This window comes from Amphiprion ocellaris, chromosome 7 (genome assembly GCF_022539595.1).
Source record: "Amphiprion ocellaris isolate individual 3 ecotype Okinawa chromosome 7, ASM2253959v1, whole genome shotgun sequence".
NCBI classification, from domain to species: Eukaryota; Metazoa; Chordata; class Actinopteri; family Pomacentridae; genus Amphiprion; species Amphiprion ocellaris.
The window spans coordinates 6,411,375-6,432,850 of record NC_072772.1 but is presented as its reverse complement, the minus strand read 5'-3'; the positions used below and the strand labels follow the sequence as shown (position 1 = coordinate 6,432,850).

General features: G+C 39.4%; 1 protein-coding gene across 1 annotated transcript in view; it reads left to right on the top strand.

The window, feature by feature from the left end:
- Window positions 1-1,608: 1,608 nt before the first annotated feature.
- The window catches only part of drd2a (dopamine receptor D2a), a 41,143-nt gene continuing 21,275 nt past the window's right edge, over window positions 1,609-21,476 (top strand). Inside the window, exon 1 of the mRNA XM_023264845.3 lies at window positions 1,609-2,157. The gene's annotated coding sequence lies outside the window, so the exon portion shown is untranslated. The remainder of the gene's footprint in view (window positions 2,158-21,476) is intronic.

The following is a 21,476-nucleotide window of genomic DNA, read 5'->3' as shown; positions in this document are numbered from 1 at the left end:
CTCCCTCAGCCTGTGTTGCTCATTCCACACTTCAATTACACGTTCAACATTTGCCAGAATGTCTGTTGGCCCTGGAGTACGTCTCTAAACTTGTTGCGTCCAGGTGGAGTTCCATGTGAGGAAATACAACAGTAATATCATGTAACGTTTTGGGCTTTTTATAGCATTTGAGAAAGGGAAAACACAACACTCAGAACACAGTAAAGCTGGCAATTATGTGGCATTAAAGGGGAAACATGGGTACATAATTTGTGTGGAGTGCTCCAGAATGTTTGTTTTATATGACAGCAATACTATGAAAAAGGTCCTTTAGATTCATAAAAAGTGACATAAAGATTCAAGGTGTTTTTACTGTGAAACTATTTTTCTTATTGCACCTAAAATATTTTAACAAGATGTCATGTTTTACAGATGAAGACCATAAATTGCCATATAATAGAAAAGATTTGGTATTGCCATTTAAACATGTTTCACCATAAATAACAATGCAGCATTCAGAATATTAAAAAGTGCAGTAAACTGCTCCTAAGCATAAGAGTGCATTATGACAAATGAAAATGAACATTACTTGAATACTGCAGGTAATTTAGATGTAACTGCTGCATGCTGTTATGGCTTACTTTGCTTCCTCTCAGTCAATGTACATCTATGCCTACAGTCTGCAATTAATATTTAATTTCACTTTCAAATGAATTACATATTTTTGCCATATCAGCAAGGTTGTGCTTAGAGACAAAGTGCTTTAACTTTTTGGGCAGGAATCTGCATAAGAAGCTCTATGGGTTAGGTTCACTTCAACCATGTTTCTATCCAGGACTTCCTTTGCAATTTCAGACTTAAAAAAGAGACAGGGAACAAGTATTTACACTCTTCTGCCTACTTTAGGACAACTTCTGTGAGCTGAAATTGGATCCTGATGCAAGATTATTGTATTATTAATCAAAATGCTTTTGCTGTGGTTTGCAGGCTGCTTGTCTTCATGGACAGACTCAGGCGAGCAGGTTGTGAGTAATTTGAGTTGAATGCATATCAAATCTGCAGGTCAAAATAAATCTCAGCCATGTGAAATTCCTAGCACATGTTTTTTGGGTTTTTTTCTCTCAGTGCTTGTCCTCAGGGCACAAAAAAACTGCTGGCTCTCCGTCCTTCCAGTTAGTTAATTGCAATCACAAAGCATTCCATGTGCAAATTTGCTTATGATTTCATAGCAGGAATAAAAGCAGAGTTCTGAGAACTGCGAGGTCGGTTATTAAAAGTGAGGACACAGTTTTGTAATGGAGGAAAAAAAGCATAAAAGAATACCATTTTTGCTTTTATAAGGCAGAAAGCGACAGCGGGGGTGAGTGAGACACATAATTTTGTGGATCCACATGCACTGTGCGCCCCACTTATTTCTTTAATTTTCCACCATTTTCCAAGTCTTGCGCTGATCTACAAAATCTGTCACACTCAAGAATGGATGCATTTTCAATTATAAACAAACTATTTCTCTTTCATGTCTCCTGCATTCTACCATCAACAACTGAAATGCTTTAATTCGCACTGTGCCTCTTTTCGACACTTAATAGAAAGAGGTGTAGAGGTGTGGAGGTGTAATCCGTGGCGCAAAATGAAAAGTGCTATGTGGAAAATATGAGGTAAACAGAAGGGAATAAGGTGTCACCCATGCCGGTAACATTACTGTGAAGGAAGCATGCGTCTCTGCGAGGGATTAAGCAGATGTAACCCCGCCTTTATTTTCCACAGTTCTTTACCGTCGCCGAGTCTCCTGCCTCCGTCAGTACCGAAGGTAACTCCGCTCCGTGCGTAAAGCTCCTGGACACCACAAGGACACCGCGCAGTTTCATCCTCTGCTTCATTCTCTGAGATCCAAACTGATGAAAGGTTTTCATTGAGGATCTGGGGAACAGTTAGTGATTTTAGGTGTTTTTCTCTCATTTATGTGTAGGCTGTTTTGGCTCCCCGTAGTGCATTTTTCCCCTCACCACTTTGAACTAATGCCTCGCACCCAAGCCGCCGCACCGACTCGGTTAATTTACAGAGTAAACAATGTGCAAAGCAAATAAAGGATATAGTGGGAGCTAACTGTGGATGCTCTTGGATTTAACAGCCGGTGGGTGTAAAAAACAAAGATTCAGTCAAACTTATGGCGTGAAGGTAAGACAGTTAATTTTTGTGTGTGTGATGTATACAATTAGACAAAAACAAGACAATATAGATTATAGTTTCTGTCTAGTAGCTGCATAATGTTACTCAAAGCATCCTGCATGCATATGGTGTGTTTATTTCTGTGAATGAGTGAGTGCGCACAGGTCAGCGCACGGACAGTGTAGGTGCCACACGGTCAGCTTATAAGAAAGATTTACTTGCATGACAAGCCGCTGGTTTACATTATTGATCACGGTTGTAGGATAATACAAAACAGCTGAAAGCAAACCTTTACTCCCGCGGATAACCCAGCCCTGGAAAAGTGCTCCAAGTGAGTTATACCCCAGGTTAAGCTCTCCTTCCCACCCAGAGAAGCGTTGATTTAAGATCTGTTTGTGCTTTCCAGTTTGCAATTAGTGCTGGGTTCACTCCAGGCAGCCACACAGCGCTTCGTGCAGGGCAGGTGACTGCTGCCTTTCTGTACAACCTGTCCTGTATCAATACTGAGAAGCTTTCACAAGTTAACAGCTGGCAGAATACACGGGGTGAAGGAAAAAAGGAGAGGTTTCAACAGCAAGTCCTGTCATAAACCAGTTAGAGTCCACCTTTGCTTGTTGTGACCTTTTGTGATTTGCATGTTTTAATTGCCTGGTTATATTTGGAGATGTTGCTTCATCTGGATACAGATTTACTTCACTCCACACTTGACAACATATTGACAGTCGCTTATTGCTTTTTTCCTTTTGGGATCCTTATGCAAATGTACCCTTAGATTTGCCAATATATAAATAACATATGACAGAGTGATGATCATGATGATGGGGCAGTCAGCAGAAAGAAAAGGAGATGAACATAGTGATCATAAAAGATGCTTTGACTTTTGCTCAGCAGCTGCTCTCTAAACCAGCAGGTATGAATCTCTGGATTAGTCTTGAGAAAATAACACCTGGGTGGCAAATTGGTGCTGTCATTAAAAATGACACTGTCAGGCTTTATTTGACAATTAGGAGAATTGGTCATGCAATGCCACTTGGGCTGAATTAACTATTTGAATGCTGTGTGAGTGGAAGAAAGTGAGCAGCTAGTCCCAAGTAATAGCTTTAGTTAAATACCGGAAGATCTGCTGAGTGTGGATGTTGTGTCCATTTGGTGTGTTTCCAAGGCACATATTGAATTCTAAACCCTCTTGTCTCTGATCTGTCGCACCTCCTTGTGCTTAAAGCGCATCTCCACAGCTGCCTGATGCAACACTTGTCGAACCCAGCTGTTTGGCTTAGGCAGTTTCATTGTGTTTTTTATGCTGACGAGTAAGATTTGACGCACACATCCATCATTTGATTATTTTCCTGTATTACTGGGACTCAGATTCCATAACATGCAAAATACAGATCTGCTACTGCATTATATTGTGAGAGATCGGCTTACAAAAGGATATTTACATAAAGGTGGTTTACAGTCTTTAAGTGGATAAGGCACGTTATTTGCACAGTTGTTAAAGGGTTTAAAGCCAAGTCGCTTGATGCGGCTGGTCCGTCAATACAGACATTTAAATTCCACGCACTGCTCCCAAGAGAAATGACACACTGTGGAAAAGAAAAACAAAAAAACTACACTGTGTCATAGCTTAAATCCAATTATTCATGTGTTTACAAGGTTCTCCTGCTTGATCCAGTCTGTGAAATTACAACCTCATTTATTACACAGGCGCATTTGAAAGGCATTCACCAGGGAAATCTCACTTGCATGGAACTAGGGTGGTACAGCTGTGGACAGGATTTGAAAAGTGGAAACTAAGAGGCTTTTTTTCTATGCTAAATGAGTGCTACCTGTTTTCTAAAACACTACTATAGTTGACAGTATAAAATACTACAAAAAACGTACAATACGATAAATACAACCCATGTCATCTGTAAATCTTTCTATTTAATTATCTGTAGAGTAGAATTAAAGCACTGCTCTTTTGGGAAAGGAATAAACTCTGAAAAGTGAAGTTATGTTTGTTAATTAAATCCTACATGCAGGTAAAATGCTGTCTTGCACATTATGAAAATGACATAATTATGTGTGATAGTTACACTTTCACAAGAGATAAACCATATAAGTGTCAAGGTCCACAAACACTTTCTAATCACGGTGCTTGTATAACACGGCTCTTATCAGACCCAGAATGTTATAAAGCACTGGAAGCAGAAGAAAAACCACTTTGGAAGAACATTATTTACATGAGAATAAACAAGAAAAAAAAGGAAAGAAAAATAAAGTAGCACAAAGGGGCTTCAGTGACCTTGTGTTTGGTTCTGTCCGTAACACAGGCGAGCTAAGATTAAATATAAATAGTTTAGATTTTCAGCAGAGCCTTAAGTATACCATCTGTTCAAGATAACCTCCATGTTGCAGAGAATGTAAACATGTACTCCTCTGGAATTGTTGTGTATCACGGGCAATATTGCATGAGGCCCACGTGACATCCACCTAATGCAACACAGTCGCTCATGTCTATCTTACAACATATGCATAGTGGTCATGCAGCTCAAGCAGCCCTATTGTGTTTTGACAACTAAATCATTTATTTGTATTGGATCCCTGTGAATCTATCCAACTGGCCTACATTCTCTCTCTCCTGAAACCCATTCCCCGGCACATCAAATACGTCAACACTCTTGGGACTCGCAGCATCACTGAAGGGATGGAGGAGCCAATTAGGTCCAAAAGCCAATAGGAGATCTATCATGATCTGTTTATACTCCAGGTTACAGTTAGATGCTGACAAAGTTATGTCAGCCGGTTCGTTGGTTCGTACATTAATACTTGTCCACATTACATATTGATCTGCATAGTGTATACTGTATAAGCAGTATGATGCATTAGGAATATCTGGTGGTAGTGATTTGTTACAATGGGTAAGCTCTATCTGTTGTTGTATTTCATTGAATATAGACGTTTTTAACACATATTATATGTGCTATCACATTTATTTTGTTTTTAAGTACCTTCCACAGCCACATGGTGAGCTGTATATGCACAGCGCAGTATGTGTTTGCACTTAATTGCAGTTTAGAACATTTGACTATCACTAGCACCTTCACAAGTGCATATTTAGATTTAGAACACATGCACACCCAAATACACAAAGTTGCGGAAGTGACTGCTGTTTAAAAACAGGCAAAAATAACTTACACAGTCCCAATGCTTTGCTAGATACAAATGCATCATCACATATTTCTAATTTGAAAAACAACCTATTGGTCATGTGTTTTTTTCACACCTAGCAAACAGGCAGTCAGTATTAAATCTTACCTTGACTCTCGATCACACTGATCCACTGCAAACGTAGATGGTCACACAATTTCCCCTTGAGAGGTGTGAAGATGCTTTAGCTACTGTTAGGCTACACTGTCTGAGGACATCAGGACCCCCTTTTATGACCACATACGATATGTGTGCATGAATGCACATGTATGGTGAGCATCACTGGACAGGGAATGCCCTAACTGGTTGTAGCCCCTATAGAGCTTCATAAAATATCTGTAGTAAATGGCTTAAAAAGTACTTCCACACCCACAGGGAAATTCTTTGAGCGAACAATCTGGACCAATGGGATGAGAGACATTGTGCAGCGATTGACAGGACCATTAGAAGAAAGGGAAAGGATTCAAGATCAATAAAAAAACTAGAAAGAAAGAATTGAATTTCCCAGGAGAAATGAAATTTCTTCCCAGTTATCTTGCTGTGAGGTGTGTTTGGTCTTAATAGCCTCAAACAGGTATATGTGGTCCACTCAAAGATGTCTCTCTGTAGACTTTGAATTAGTAGCACTCATTCCAGATTGTTCTAACTCCAGCAGATGGTGCCTGACACATGCAAACCCTCAAGGTTGTGTGGAAAGAAAAATTATTTACCAAAATTCTTTTAAAAGCTCCTCTTTGGCTCTGAATCACAGCAGTTAAATGGACACAAATTAAAAGGTGAAAGTAACATGGAGTAGAGTGATGTGTCAGATTTGAAATTGGCATGATATGAGTCATGCATCATTTTTTCAGCCTCTTCTGTCAAGTGCTAAATAAAAGCCGACCTTGTACTAAACAGCCTTTCAGTGGCAGCTTGCTTGACATTTTCCTCAAAAGTCTGGTTGTCTTCTGTTTGGCGAACAGAGCAAGCGTAGATCCTGTATGACCTTTTAGTCTTAGCCTTGATCAATTGTCGTACAATCAAACGCTTCCTTTGCAACTGCTACTATCTGAATACAGCAAAGCCTTTAATATCACATAAGCCACAATCAGGAACATGGTCCTCAACAAATATGTAAAAGTACATGACTGGGCTGCAGAAAACATAACAGATTGATTTGTCCTGGTTATGTAAAAGATCTATTGTTGCCTTTCTCACTGAGATCAACCAACCTTAGAGTTTCATTATGCTTGGAGTAACTTGGATCTCATTGTTTGTACTTTCTGGTATAGACTTACTGGTTGCTTGCCAGTGGCTCTCAACAACCCCAAATGCAAAACTATAGGCATCTATTTGTAGCAGATTCAGATTAGTGAAAATTTGTGAAACAGCAGAAAAACAAAGGTAACAAGTGGCAAAGAAAGGAACTGTTCAAACATTGAGCTTCTTGGGATTTTCCTCAACAATCTGTAAGTTAAAGCAGGGATTTAATAAATGGAATATAAACACAAGGCTTAGGCTTGGAAAAATAATTGTCGTGGGCTGCTGAAGTGTCAGCAATAGGCAGTTGTTTGCTAACAAAATTGGATTATTGTTTGTTAGTTTACAGGCCCTTTTCAGATTTTCAGAGGGCTCTATGCAAAATTTTGTCTGCTTAAGAAACCTAGCTGTCAAACCAATAGTGCAAATTATTGAAAATGGACCAATAAAACACCATATTTCCTACACAGTTTTTAAGTGACATAATGAAACGATTGACCTCCCTGCACTCAGCGCTGTCTGAATATCCAGGGCGCTAACACCCTTGAGCACAACATCGTGCTTTATGCTGTGAAAAGGGTGGACGAGTGATGCACGAATACAAGGCAAAAAAGCACCCTAATTGATGTCGAGACTGTGGGAAAACAATCATTGGTAAAGAAACAGGGATCAAACTGGCGACCTCAACATTAGTGTCACACTCTAACCAAGTGAGCCAGCGGGGCACTGCTGTGAAATCACACATGAGCAGACTTGCACGATGTTTGGAGGGCAGAGGAACAATTGTTACTCACTGTGACAGTCCTGAGGTCCTTAATTACCAAATCTGTCAATTTCTGTGGGGAGAAGACAAAAGTATGTTGGCACAGTGAGGCCCCTTGGTCGTCATGGGACCCTTCACACATGCATAGCCCCTATATAGCAAGAAATGACTGTGACTACATAGATGTGGACAATTAAATTTGAATAGTTAGTGTGCAGCTGCTGTCAGACCTTTAGTACACCTCATACCCCTCCTCTTTCTCCCATATTTCCCGTGTTTCACTGTCTGTTAAAAGCAAAAATGTCAGCAAAACCTAAGAAGCAGATATGTAATTTCTAATGAAATTGCTCTGTATCATGTGATGCCATAAACAGTTCAAAGATAAACTGCTGCCAGAGGAATTTGAGGATTTTGTGCAGTAACTTAGCGCTATTCTCAGATGTTTTACCAGAAATCAGTTGAAGCCACTCTCCCAGCTTGAGTTCTGCAGTTCCAAATACTCCTTTTACCACTGGGACCACTTTGGACTTCCCCTCCCACATGTGTTTCAGTTGTTCCTTCGGCCACTGGTACGTCTCTCTGCCTTCTCATGCTCCCTCTTTACTGTCAGCTGGGATTGCCACATCTATCACAACTGCCCTCTTCTCCTCTTTGTCAACCACCACTGTGTCTGGTTGGTTAGCCAGCAGCTGCTTGTCAGTGTGGAAGTTGAAGTCCCACAGGATCGTGGCTCTGCTGCTCTCAGTCACTTTCGGTGGTGTGCCTTACTGGTACTTGGTGACTTCTTTTCATGCATTTTGTGTCCTATTATCTGTGGTAGATGCCTTCCTCTGTGGATCTGGTACTCATGGCCTGTTCTCGTGCTGCCATTATCAGGGCCACTGTGCTCTCCTTTAGACTAGTTCTTCCTAACCGCTAGGATTTCTTGCTGTTGGCCACCTCACTGTTCAGTGCTTCATCCTGAGTGCCTGAGGTACTTGCTCAGCTGTTCATCCCTGGGGGCCACCTTCCTGACTGGTTCATGGATACTGTATGGTTTCTGTTTTCACAACTACTCCATCTGGCCACATGACCTTTGGCAGGCTGGGTACACTGTGTGCAGGAAATTTGACAAAATTCCATTTTTAACTAGAAAAAGGAGTGAATTTTTATTGCTTGTGTTACGTAATAAAAGTTTATGAAGTGTGTTCCAGCTTCCGCATGTGATAGTAGTGATACTCAGACAACAAAAATTTTTAATCATTTGAACTTCAGTGCTTTCAAAGAAGTTTTCACCTAATGTAAATTACTGGTGCACTTTAGGAATCAGCTGATATTATAGGCTCCCTCTAATAATAACTTACTAATAATTGACATTTGTTTGGATCACACTGAGGCTTCCCACTCAGTCGTGTATGTCCACAACTAATGAAAGCAGTACAACTTTGCTGAAAGTGTCACAGTTGAATGTACTTTTCATTAAAGAATAAGAAAAGGGATCAAATTGTAGTGTTTTCACTCAAATATCACAAGGAATGAAGGCTAAAAGGTCACAGTTCAACGGAAAATAACTTGAATAGACTGTACCACTGTGCAAAAACACATGTTGTTTATATTTAGCTTGTAATATACTATTGCTATAAAAATCAATTAGAGAGATACACAGGTGTTGCAGTATTTATACTTTCAATATTGATCTGCTAATTACTAATGCAAACGTCCCCGGCTCAGTGCATCTCTGGCCTCGGCATGAACAACAGCACCCTCAGGGTTGCTGCAGGGACACACAGGACGATAAACTGCTCAAGATGAGTGCGCAGTAAAGTGAGCCATGGATCACACTGTAAAATCTCAGTTTTATTTACATGACTGATTTTATAAACAAGACAGCTGTTGCAGACATGAACAGTGGGGCCTGCAGGAGGACTTGATTTACCTGGAGCTTACAAGCCTCCGTTGAGCAGGCAACGTGTGTCAGGAAAAAGCAGAAATAGTGTGTGGATATTTGCATGTACACACACACCTGCATCCGTCTGCGCCTGAGAGTCTTTGTGTTTCGTGGTGTGTAATGGAAAGGTAGAGAGGGATGCGTGTGTGTATGTGTGTGTGTGTATGTGTGTGTGTGTGTGTGTGTGTGTGTGCGCGCGCACCATGCAACCCCACAAGAGAATAGACCAGTTGTTAGGTTAGAGCTTCCCTACAACTTAATGAGGTCGATGGAGGCTTGTTACCATCCTCCCTCTCCTCTCCTTGCAGTGGGTGGATGCCCTACCATTTTTACCCTCATGTCTTCATTTGAGTAGGTAATGGCTTAAATCGCCACTACAATAACCTTTATGTCTTACTGCATCAACAACATTGATGCATAGGTGGAACTTTGTTCCCTCGGGGCTTTTGTCTTTGTGCTTAATGCATTTGTGGATTTTATTTAGCTCTTTGTCTCCGTCTTCTTTTCTCTCAATGTCACTTGTCTTTAAGATTCCTTGAAGGTTTCCAATATATCATTTGTCTTCAACTCATTGTGACAACATCTGCACAGTGAAAACTCTCTTGTCAGCTTTAAAATTGGACTTGACTGCCATTTCCTATAGTATCTGTTATTGCGTATGTCAATCAAATAAATGGCTGAGTGGTCTCTATTGTACTTCTTTTTATATATGAGCCGAGAAGGGACTGCCACATCCTAAAACAATGTCCTGAGTGTTTCTTTTCTTCATCTGTTTAAACAGAGATGTTAATGAGGTGCATACTGTATCAAAAGATGGATGTGATTTATAATCACAGTCAGATATTAACCATAGACCGTATAATAAAGATGGACGTAGCGCCTGGCTCCAAAAATGAAGCCTACCCGGAAGTGTCAAAAACTTGCAATATCACATTGTACTGTTCTGTCTACGTGTTATATACAGCTTGTATGTCAACGCAGTTAAACAGCCAGCCAAACTTGGTTTTCACGAGCCAGGACGCGAGCGCCTTGCCCCTTTATTAAAATGTATGGATGACAGGTGAAAACTTGGGAGTGAAACTGCAAATGTACAAACAGAAAAGAGGAAAGGGTATTTTTAGCTTGGTTATAAAGTTGTCAGGTTGATATAAACTGCTAGCAAAGTGCTACCATCAGCCATTAAACATCAGACTAATGAATGAATGCTATGCTAACATGCTACATAACTTATCACGTAACGCCATTGATACGCTGATGTGCTCATTCACATGCTAACATAGTCGGACATTAGCTTAACACATTTCTGAGATCAAAACGGACTAAACCACAATAAATGCTTCTCTACTAATAAACAACAGCCAAATTAAGTATTTTATAGTAATCCTCAACACTAAACAGTGAAAACAGCCATTGCTTTCGCAGGAGGAACGCTATCACCATGTGTCTGCTTCTCTCTGCGTGTGTACATAATGCAAAGCACATCCTTTTTGTTTGTTTGTTTATTTCATTCATTCACCAAAAACAAATATAACATAAATACATATACATAAAAAGAAAACCTTTCACAATAAAATACTGATGAAATAGTTTTAACTTGCTTTTTAAACTGTATATTATTTAATTATAAATGATGAACTGTTATCTGCGGGCAGAACACACACTGTCCGCTAGGGCTGGCTCCAAAAAGCTCTGGCTCCATAGACCTCAATTCATCACGGGAAAAACTAAAATTTAATACACTGCTTTTCTACAGCTCAGGATTTTTTTCCCCTGTTAGCTGTTATGGTCAAAACGAGAGATCAGGTCGCCGATCTTAAAAGAAATCAATACTGAATTTTATACAGAGCATTCAAGTTTTGTGGAGTCAGGGGGCGGGGCTACTTGACTGACAGTCCGGTCTGGAATGATTGACAGGTCATATGGAGGAGGCAGCCCAGACGCTCATTCACCGTAAACTCTGTTCTCGTTTGGATTAACTCTGATGTGATCACTGTTGGTTTATTTATCGGTGAAGCAGCAGAACATTTTTCCACAGATAGTTTTTCTGCCTGTTGGCTTGTTTTAACCAGTTTTCTAGATTCGGCTGATTCTACCAGCAGACACTGAATGGAGTCTGATAGTTCTGTAAGTGTTTATTTTCTCAAGGGTGCTGGTTTTACTGCACTTTATATGCAACTTTAGCGTCACATATAATGTGTGCCATGCACTCCAGATGTTGGTGGAGTTTATTTCTGTGTGTATTGACCAGAGAAGAAAGTTTGCATAGTAAATATTAGCTTTAATGTTAGCGATGCTAACCGAGCTAGCTGCTCAGTCGTAGGTTTAGCTCGACTTTTGGATGCTACCGTTGTTAGCAGCAGAGCCAGTAAACAGCAGGTCCGAAAGATGTGGGCGGGACAGAGAAGCCTCGGCTCTCAGTCAGTCTGACCAATCACTGCTCTCCGGTTCCGCCCTTGTTGTCGTCACTGGCTTCAAAAGTCCAAGATGTCAACCAGGAAGTAGCAAAATCCAGGCTTCATTTTCTCAGTGCAGAAACCAACGGGTGACGTCACGGGTGCTACGTCTATCTTTATATACAGTCTATGATATTAACACATCTTTCAAACTGCAACGCTTCATCTTTCATTGGTACAAGAAGATACTTTATCTTCAAAAACACAGCAGATTGTGCTTTTGAAAATGGCTTGTCCTCTTTCATATAAAGATGAAATGCAGCCAGCAAATAATTTTATTAAGCAGTTATTTCCTTTTTCCACCATTGGCATAATAACTTTTACAGTGTGCCAATCCAATCAAACCTTTTGCACCTTTGCGGACGTTAACAGGAAAACTTTTGTAATGGTTAGTGCTAAAGAAACGGGGCATAATTTCAATGGCAAGGCAATGACATGGTAATTGCTCCTCTGAATGAGGAGGTTTATTTCCAGCACAGTGAAAGTCGTACCAGCTACCACCTACACAGCCAGAGTGTAGAAAGGGGCTTTACAATTGCAATCAGTTGCTTCTTTGCTCATGAAGCAACAAAAGGGAGCTATTTTCTGAGAAAGGGACTTCACAAGATAGTCATTGACTTTGCCAGCATTAGTCGGTTTGACCTGGCAACTAAGAGCGCTGTGGCAGATAGAAAACTAATTAGGATGAAGGCTATCACAACGTAAAATCAAACACAGTATTGACAGCGTGGTATCAGTTTGAGGTTTTTCTTGCCCTTTGCATGAGTGGATACTGGAAATTAGAAAAAAGATTTAATGATGCAGCAGGGTGGTGAAACTAAATGTTCCCGATTTGAATCTACAAATGCGTATTACCTTTCTTCATGAACAATTCTTTGAGAAAAAAATTGGCATCATGAATTTACAAAAGACAATTACCTTGACATGATATCAACAAATGAGTTTCATGCAAATTTAACTGGCACTTTCAGTTGGTCTCGGTTTCGAAAATTACTCTTTCAAATGGGTTTAAATGCAACATTTGGACATTTCAGACAATGTCAGGCAATGTTAAATTATAGCTCAGACTCACAGCAGTGCTTAGAATAATCGCATTCATTAATCTGTTGATTTGGATACATGGACACAAATTTTCTGGTATTTTCGTGTACATGGACATGAAAGACATGAAATTTACATAATTGGCTGGTGATTCAGCCTGGTATGATGAAATGACGTGTGATCAGTTATCTCCAACAAACAGTGAAGTGGGAGAACGTTTCATGTCAGAGTGGGTTTTTTTCTGTCAAGAGTCAACTACAAATAACCATAACCATTACACCTAACCATAACCTTCGAGTTGATAGCGTCCTAAATGTAAAATAGAACATTTAAAGGCTAAATTCTATCATTTCTCCAAGACCATGTGCTGATCTGAAGTGGCCACTGCGTGCTGAGACTGTATCCATCTGGTTGCAGGATGAGTGCTCAACCGCCTGAGCCATAGCCGCCGTAATGTTAATATTGTCAGTGTTGGTTATTTTGGTCTATCTTTTCACATTGGCAACAAAATGACATGAAATTTCATGCAAAAAAAAAAAACATTAGAAAGCATTGTTACACAAAGGTTCCTCAAAAGTGACATGCTATGGTTTAAAAGTCATGTTCAGTGTTAATCATTAGCACTAAACCAAAATCCAAAGCAATAGTATCTGTGGTTTTTGTGTCCATGTACACAAAATGTAAAATTCATGTCCATGTTCACAAAATGTAAAACTCACGTCCATGTTCACAAAATGTAAAATTCATGTCCATGTTCACAAAATGTAAAATTCATGTCCATGTACACAAATCAAAAGATTTCTCATATTGTTGTCAGTGTGATTTGGGCAGAACTGGCACATCAACACCAACAAGGTCTATTTTGTGTTGCAGAAAGCTGATGAAGGCATTAAATATTCTGTTGCAGATGTATCGGGCATGTGTATGCATTTATATGTGCGCTTCTATGCGTTTGAAGACTTTCAACAATCAAATTTAAGGGCTCTATAGAATAGCAGCAATTCAGTAAAACCAAATTACTAATTAAATGGGGTTTATTGTAAGATTATCAGCTCAGTTGGCTGTGTGGTTTTATAAACTGATGATGCAGCACTGCTGCATGACTGGATGAGATTAGTAGTCAGTATCAACAAGGAATCAGCCGTACTTTATTGGTTTTTCTCTGCTTGATGCCAGTTCAAAAACTATTGAAAATGTTGTCAGAGAAGTTTTTTTTGAATGAAGAGTATAAAGAAAGCTACTATTAACACACCATCGCTGTTGCATAGAGGTATGTTATATAACCATAGCAAGGTGACCACCCCAAAATAATGCTGTGTTTTTTTTCTAAAATAATTTGGGGCACAATGATGTATTGTAATTACAGACAATGTGTGTATGTATGAGGGAATTAAAAAGTTATTATGGTTAAACTGTTCTGAAATTTTTATAATTAGAGTGTAAAGTCATGCTTGTTTTGCTCCCTGTGATTAAATTATTGCACCTTGTAATTGTTTTGTAAGTGTCCCATTATTAAAAAATAATTGCAACATAATTTGCTGGCTGAAGCAATAACTGGGGAGCTGGAAAATTGTAACAAATGACACGTATATTCGTACTGTTGTTCGTATTCATATGTACAAATCAGTAGATTCAAGCTATTAATTAGCTTTTATTATAAGCTGTCAGTGTCTGTGTGAGATATGGCAAATGTCTGCAGTTTCATCCAGGAATAAAATTCTGCACTTTATCTGATGAAAGGAAGAAAGAATGCAGTCAAAGCGTACATAGAAGATATGCAGTAACTGGGTATAAGAGAAACATCCCCACTTGTGCTTATCTGATTTTTTTGGACAGTTGATGGCATGGAGTTCACAAGTCTGCAGAGAAAAGCCTTGTCACTACTGTGGAAAGCCAGGATAGTCAGATAATGCTTCTTGCTTCCATAGATCAGTAGTGGAGTCACTTGGGAATAAGGCGATGCTGTTAGATGCAAGACTGAGGGAATGCGGGTAGAAAGTGAGTTCAGGCTATTTAAGGATCATATCCAGGACAGGTCAACTGCTCACGATTCAGAGGTCACCCGGCTGGCTGCATTACTGTTTAGCCTGTTTAATGATGAGATGCACTCTAACTGCTGCTCTGTGACTAGCCTGTTTAAAAATGCAAACGCCCCATACGATTAAGAGTATGCAGGAAACAATATGTTATAGCACAGACGGCTCTCAGTACATCTGTAGTACTGAATTATACTGAATTATATAGTGTTTGCAGTGTGTGAGGATCTAAAAGTTTTTTTTTTCAAAATTATAGTGCTTCAAGTGCATAACAAAAATTGTCTCCATAATAGTTTTGTAAGTGCATTTTTATTCATCACTTTGAGGAACGTTCAACTGCCTTTAGTTTGCTAACGACAGCAGAGCATTTAAATGAGTAACATTTTTTTTCACTTTTGAGAGAACTTAACTGCTTTCTTCTTTGACAAAACAGCCTCAACTCAAGGTTCACTTGTAGAGTTTCTGACCGTATAAAACAGTCTTTATCAGCAAATTGATGTTGCTCAGCTGTTGTACACTTATTTTACAATATTGCCTTGTTTATACTCTAAGATTAAAAAAGATGAGTTGGCCTTAAGCATGTATCCTGCTTCCAATGTCAGGGATAAGATAGGCTACAAATGGATCTACAATGTATTTGAACAGTTACACATTTTTCTTCTTAAGGATTTGCACTTCAGCACAAAATTTGATACTACACTTTGTCATGGCTCAGCTTTAGTTTGAGCAGGTTTGCATAGAGCTGTGCAGGATATACAGCTCTTTTAACACAGAAGCTCCAAATTGCAAGGATTCAGAAGTAATTGGACGCTTGGCGACAACATGCCTTTGGGCAGCTGTGTGTTTTTGATTGTGCAAGTGAAGAAGATGATAATGAGGTTCAAATAAAGCAAAAATCTAAGAAACATCAAAGATGGGTGGTTTGCAAAGTCAACTGTTTTGTTCATTCAAAAAAAAAGCAGATACACAGAAAATTAACTGGATTAGGAGGCAGGTAGACTTCAGAGCAAAAGTCTTTTGATCGTCAACCATGAAACATGTACATGATGTTCTTGAGTAGCCGTACAATCATAAAGAGGTTTCTGTGTAAGCTTTTTTTTTTGGTGATGCTCCTTAGTCCACCAGTTCATTGGCTTTCTTGAGCCTTATTATTATCTCCTTTACTTGCATGGTGCATTGCCCTCTTTAATGACCTTGTACAAGACTTTCCATCATTCTAAACATTGTTGTGTTTTCTTAGAGCACTGTGATGTTTTCATACAGTTTCTCTGAAAAAGACCACGGCTTTATCTTTTACACAAAATCCTGCAGTCTTACTTTCTCCAAGAACAAGAGCCAGACACATCTTTGCAAACTTTCAATCAGTCTGTCAGTTATGCTTAAATAGAAACCAATAATTGAGGCTGTGGCATTTCAATTTGATTTGGTTTTTCAAGTGAGCATTTAAATGCAAGCACATTCTGTAGCTGCTGCTTTGACATTAACAAACATTAGTTGTGCTGTGCCTGATCAGTGAATGCACATATAATTTTGTGCAAGTGTACAAACCTTTATGTTTGTACATATATACTGGCGAGCATAAAGTTAAGCCATTATTTCAGCTGCAAAGTGGATTTCTTGGATTTAGTTTAACATTTTATGGCTGTGCAAGGCGTCTCAGTTCACCAGGTTACTGGCAGCACTGATCATCCAACAGAATGCAGCAATGCATGAAAAGGTCCAGCAGTTGACGTCAAAGCACACTCACAGCTGCAGTACACATTTAAGACTAATAACTGATGCAACTGCCGCAACATTTTTCATAGAATTTCATCTACAATGGGCTTTTTATCATTGTTTACGCACTTTGTTTACTTCTCCGGCTGCTAGGTTGGTTTAATAAGACTCCTGCTGGGCTATTTCAGCTTCTATCCGTGTTTGTAAACTGCACTTTGAAGTTAAAGCTCCTGGTCACACCCTGGTCGCTTAATGCATCTGAGTTCATGTGTGAGACCTTTCATACCAACAGCTTATTGACTGCTGTTCTTATTTACACTCCACAGGACACACAGCAGCCTCTGAGCCGAGAGGATGATAATGCGGAAGAATACAACACCGCTGACAGATATCAGGCAGTGCTTGCTGTGGCTCCAAATAAACATTACTTAAACAAAAGACATAAATATAAGACTCAAAAAAGCAAAGGCAGTTAGACAGAAGGCAAATTACTGGTGCACCTCAAACAATTAAACACCCCAATGCACTAGAAAAATAACGACGCTGTGTGCTTGCTTTTAGCCTTATCTCCTTTGTCTGAGAATCACAAAGTGTATATGTTTGCTGGGAAACAGAGCACAGACTAAAAGGTGTGTTTTTCAAACTGGAAAATAATGCAACCTGCAAAAACAATTACTGAGAAACTGATATTGATCAGCAGCACAGTTTGCAGATATGGAAACGCCAATTTGTACTCTAGGGGAGTAAACCTTATTATTCATTGCAAGTTTGCCATTAAAAGTGTATAAAAATAGTATATTAATTACACTTATAATTGAATTAACCTCATTTGTGTAGCATTAAAGACTTTATTTTACTAATGACATCAACAAGCCTTACAGGGAGGTTTCTAGTCATGTATTTATGCAGTTGTGGTTGTCTACTCCACAGTGAAAGACCTGCACAAACAAAAACTAATATAAATATCTTGAAGTGTGTTGACTCTAAAGAAAGCTTACATTTGATTTTTTTTTCTAAAACTGTGTGCTACAATATATTAAACATTGTCAACTAATAGCATGTAATACAACGTCCTGCAGCGCCTTGAAGACCAGGTTTGACACCCCTGCAATTATGTGAGGCAGCTTATTTTGCTCCATCTGCTTTGACATACACATGGAAAATGACTCACACCGGTCTTAAATCTATAAATGTTCTGAGTCGCTTCTCTGCCTCTGACATGAACTGTTCATGTACCTGTAGACTTTGGTGCGCCTGAATGGGGTCCGTTTAACCTGTAAGCTATAGTTCAACTCTAATCAGTTGCCTTTGTGCGACTTGAAGTTTTGGTATCAAGCCTTTATTCTTGGCTCAGGGTCATGAACTAATCACAGAAAAAATGACACCAGATTGGGCAGTAGGCTGAATGCTCAGGTATCCAAGAGTTTTGCTTCCTGTGACAGCTGTCAATTTCAAGCTTTTTCTTCCACAGCATCTGCAAAACTAAGCACATCCCTGTGCTTGGCATCAAAAGGCATAAATGGTTTCCTTCCCAACTTAATGTCCATATCAAAGTCCTCACTGATCCCAGTCATAACTTGTTCTTTGATGAAGACTGACACCATTCTGCAGTGTGGCAGGAGGCTGATATTCAGAACAAAACTCTTATCCTGTTCTTTGCCCATCCCAATCAGCTTGTCAGTTTGACAGTATTTTAGTTGAGAGTTTTTGAGCACGTAGCTTGATGACTGCCAAGACTATGGAGAAAACATGTTTTTCGGAATATGCTTTTAATGAGCAAAACCATTAGCAACTCTTTCATTTTCACTATGCACTTTGAGCTGGGTGACTTTCCAGCTCAGCCTCTCACTTTCTTTTCCGAAATGCTGTATCAAGGCAATCAAAGGTGAAACAATAACAAAACACTGAGACCTCATACTCTATTTGCTCAAGGAATACAGGCTTCCACTTGGTAAATTTTCCAGAACCCATGGAGACGACAGCAAAAACATTTTCTTTCTGTAGAAAAGCCCTCAGGTGCTTGCTGCTCCGTTCTGTGTACTGTTGTAAGATTTGTTATTTCCGTCCATCCTTTTATAAGAACTGTGTAGATTGATTGAATTCTGGGTTCTCTGAGCTGTTTGTTAAGATGCTTAACTTTAGTCCTGGGAAGCTGACTGGTTCTTACCCAACCAAGAAAGCAGCTATAACAGTTTGGTTAAAATTTGAGCTATCGGCAGTGATTCTGAGCTACTGAAAGAGGCAAGGAGAATAATAATCAGGTCTTTACATCATTCAACATGTAGTAGTTCATGAATCATATGTTTGTCCTTGTGTAACACTAAAAAGATCTAATAATGTAAAAGCAATTACACAAAGAAAACCATAGGTAGCCGGGACTGTGGACAGTACCCAGAGGAACCCCACAGCTGACAGCATTTAGCGAGGTGGAAGTGATTTTGGTTACAATACGCACAGAATTTGAAGTAGTCGTAGTAGTAGTCAGTTTCACCAAATGAACTAAAGCTCAAAAACAACTATCCAATCATCCATCCATTACACTGCTTAACCCTCATTAGGGTCGTGGGGTCGCTGAAGCCTATCCCAGCTAACTTAGGGCGAAGGCAGGAGACAACCTGGACAGGCTGACAAAGATCCCAGACCCAGGCTGGGACACAAAGTGGGAATCTTCTAGCTGTGAGGCGACTGTGCTAACCCCCAAGGCACTGTGTAGCCTCTAAAACAACCAAATAACCATTAATTTCACCTCTCTAGCAATGCTTATCACCTGAGTACGATTTGCAGAAATACTGCAGGACTGTAGCATTTCCATATTGACACTGCCTTTAAATAAGACACCCTGATTTATGTTTGTGCATTTGACAGGATTAATCTGCCAGAAGGACATAATTTTACAGAATTTCTAACAAAATGTAAAGAATATAAGATATTTAAAGCCACTGGGAGAAAGCAGAGATTGCTGTTTATAACCAAGCACCAGTGATCAGGCCAACAGTGAAAACGGTCTCACATACTGTAACTAAGGAAGTAGAGCGGGCAAATAAATAAGATTAGACAGCACAGGGCATCTGCAGGGTGCACACACAGACCGATGCCCCAGAGCTATGCTTACACATCCTAACGGGAGCACACTTCCCTCACTCCAATTCTCTTTATTCTCACTTAATCCTTCTTCCCCCTCTCCCTGCTCTGAAGCCTTCCTGTGCCCTTCTCTGCTAACTTTTCTTATTAATTTAGTTAGCTGCTGGGCATGAGAAAAGAAAAAATATGCTCAGTCTTTGGTGTTGTGCTGAACTGTACTTTACTGGTTGCATGAACGCATCACACTCAATATGGACACAACATACCGTCGATTCCTCTCCACTAGTCATATATTTATAGTCAAGGCCAGAACAAGGTGTGAACCTTTTAAAAGTATAAGTAATCTCATCAGTGCAGTGACATTCAGAAGTACTCTAGGTTAGATGTACCAGACCCTATTAAAAATTCACAAATTGCTCACAGTCTGTCCTTTGCAATGTCGTGATCAACAGAGGTTTTCAAGGACCTCAGCATAAGAATACCTGGGGCTCATATAAGGCTGCAAAGGACAAGGAAGAATCTCAAAGAAAGGTGTCTTATTCAAGTTAATAGTTCGGTCAATAGATGTAACCTATGGGGATAAACAACACTGCTGCTGAAGTGAATTGAAGAGCTGAATATTATGCACAAGCAGGTGTCAAAAGGCTGTTGAGTGTTTTCAGAAATCTGCAATGACAAGAATCCAGATGAAGACTTGGTGTTTAATAATGAACAGTGCCTAAAAACATAAAACATAGGTTATTATGTTAAATTTGGTACAGCTAACCTTCTTGTATGTTCCACATTGCCTTTGGCACTATTTTAAAGGTCCCATATTGTCTCCCTTTCCATCCAGTTAGTGAGTTAATAAGTGTCACATGTATAATTTGTCTTCCATTTTTTCCATACGAAATACTTCAAAGATGGTTGATTTTACCATGACTCCGTATACAGGGCTATTGTTTTAGTCCTGTATATGGACTATTTTGGTGGCTGTAGTTTTAATCCAGCCGACCTGCTACTGTCCATGCTCCTTCCGGGAAAAAGACTCTCTCTGTGACTGTGATATACTTAAAATGGTCCTTGGATCACAATATCAACATTGACAAATTTGCCTTAAAAGAAACCAGTAACTGCAACTGTAAAATAATGTAGCTGAGCAAAAAGCACAATATTCTCTCCTAAAATGTAGCCATGTAGAAGTATAAATCAGGACTTCAAGTATTCATGTCCTTTTCTTTGCAAAAATACATTTTAAACACAGGAATCTTTCCCCAAAAAAAAAAAAAACTAAACGAAAGAAGCTAAACTCTAATAACAAGATTTTGCTGCACTTCTTTTAGGTACAGGCAGGGAGTGACAGTGGCGGATAACAGTCATAACCTACCAACAAGATAAAGACAGAAACATTCTGTAGAAACAGTTACAAGGATAAGACGATAATTGTTCAGTTTTCCAAACGAAATTAGGCGCAGAGAGAAAAATTGTCAGATGCGAAGGATTCTGAGTAAATTCTAGTCAGCAGGAGTGTGAAAGTCTGTAGAACCAATTAGAGTGTGACTGATCGGGAAGGAGGGAATGAAAATGGAGCTTAGCAAGTGGAGGATAACATCAACATTAATCTAGACAGGTATGAGGAAACTGCACTGCTAAGAGAACTGTAAATTGGATGTGTCTGGGGTTTTTTTTATTCTAAAAAGATGTCATGCAATTTTATTGAGTTAGCAGTGTTCCAAATCTTTGTGTGACAATAGTTCAAATCTGAGAACAGGAGGATATTAAGTGTGAAATTTACTGACAAGAAGTTACGTATTCAGGCAAAGACATAATAATTATATCCAAGTAATCAGCCTTTTTTTTTATCATGTCCCATACAGTATAATGCAGTTTAATTTATAGCAAAA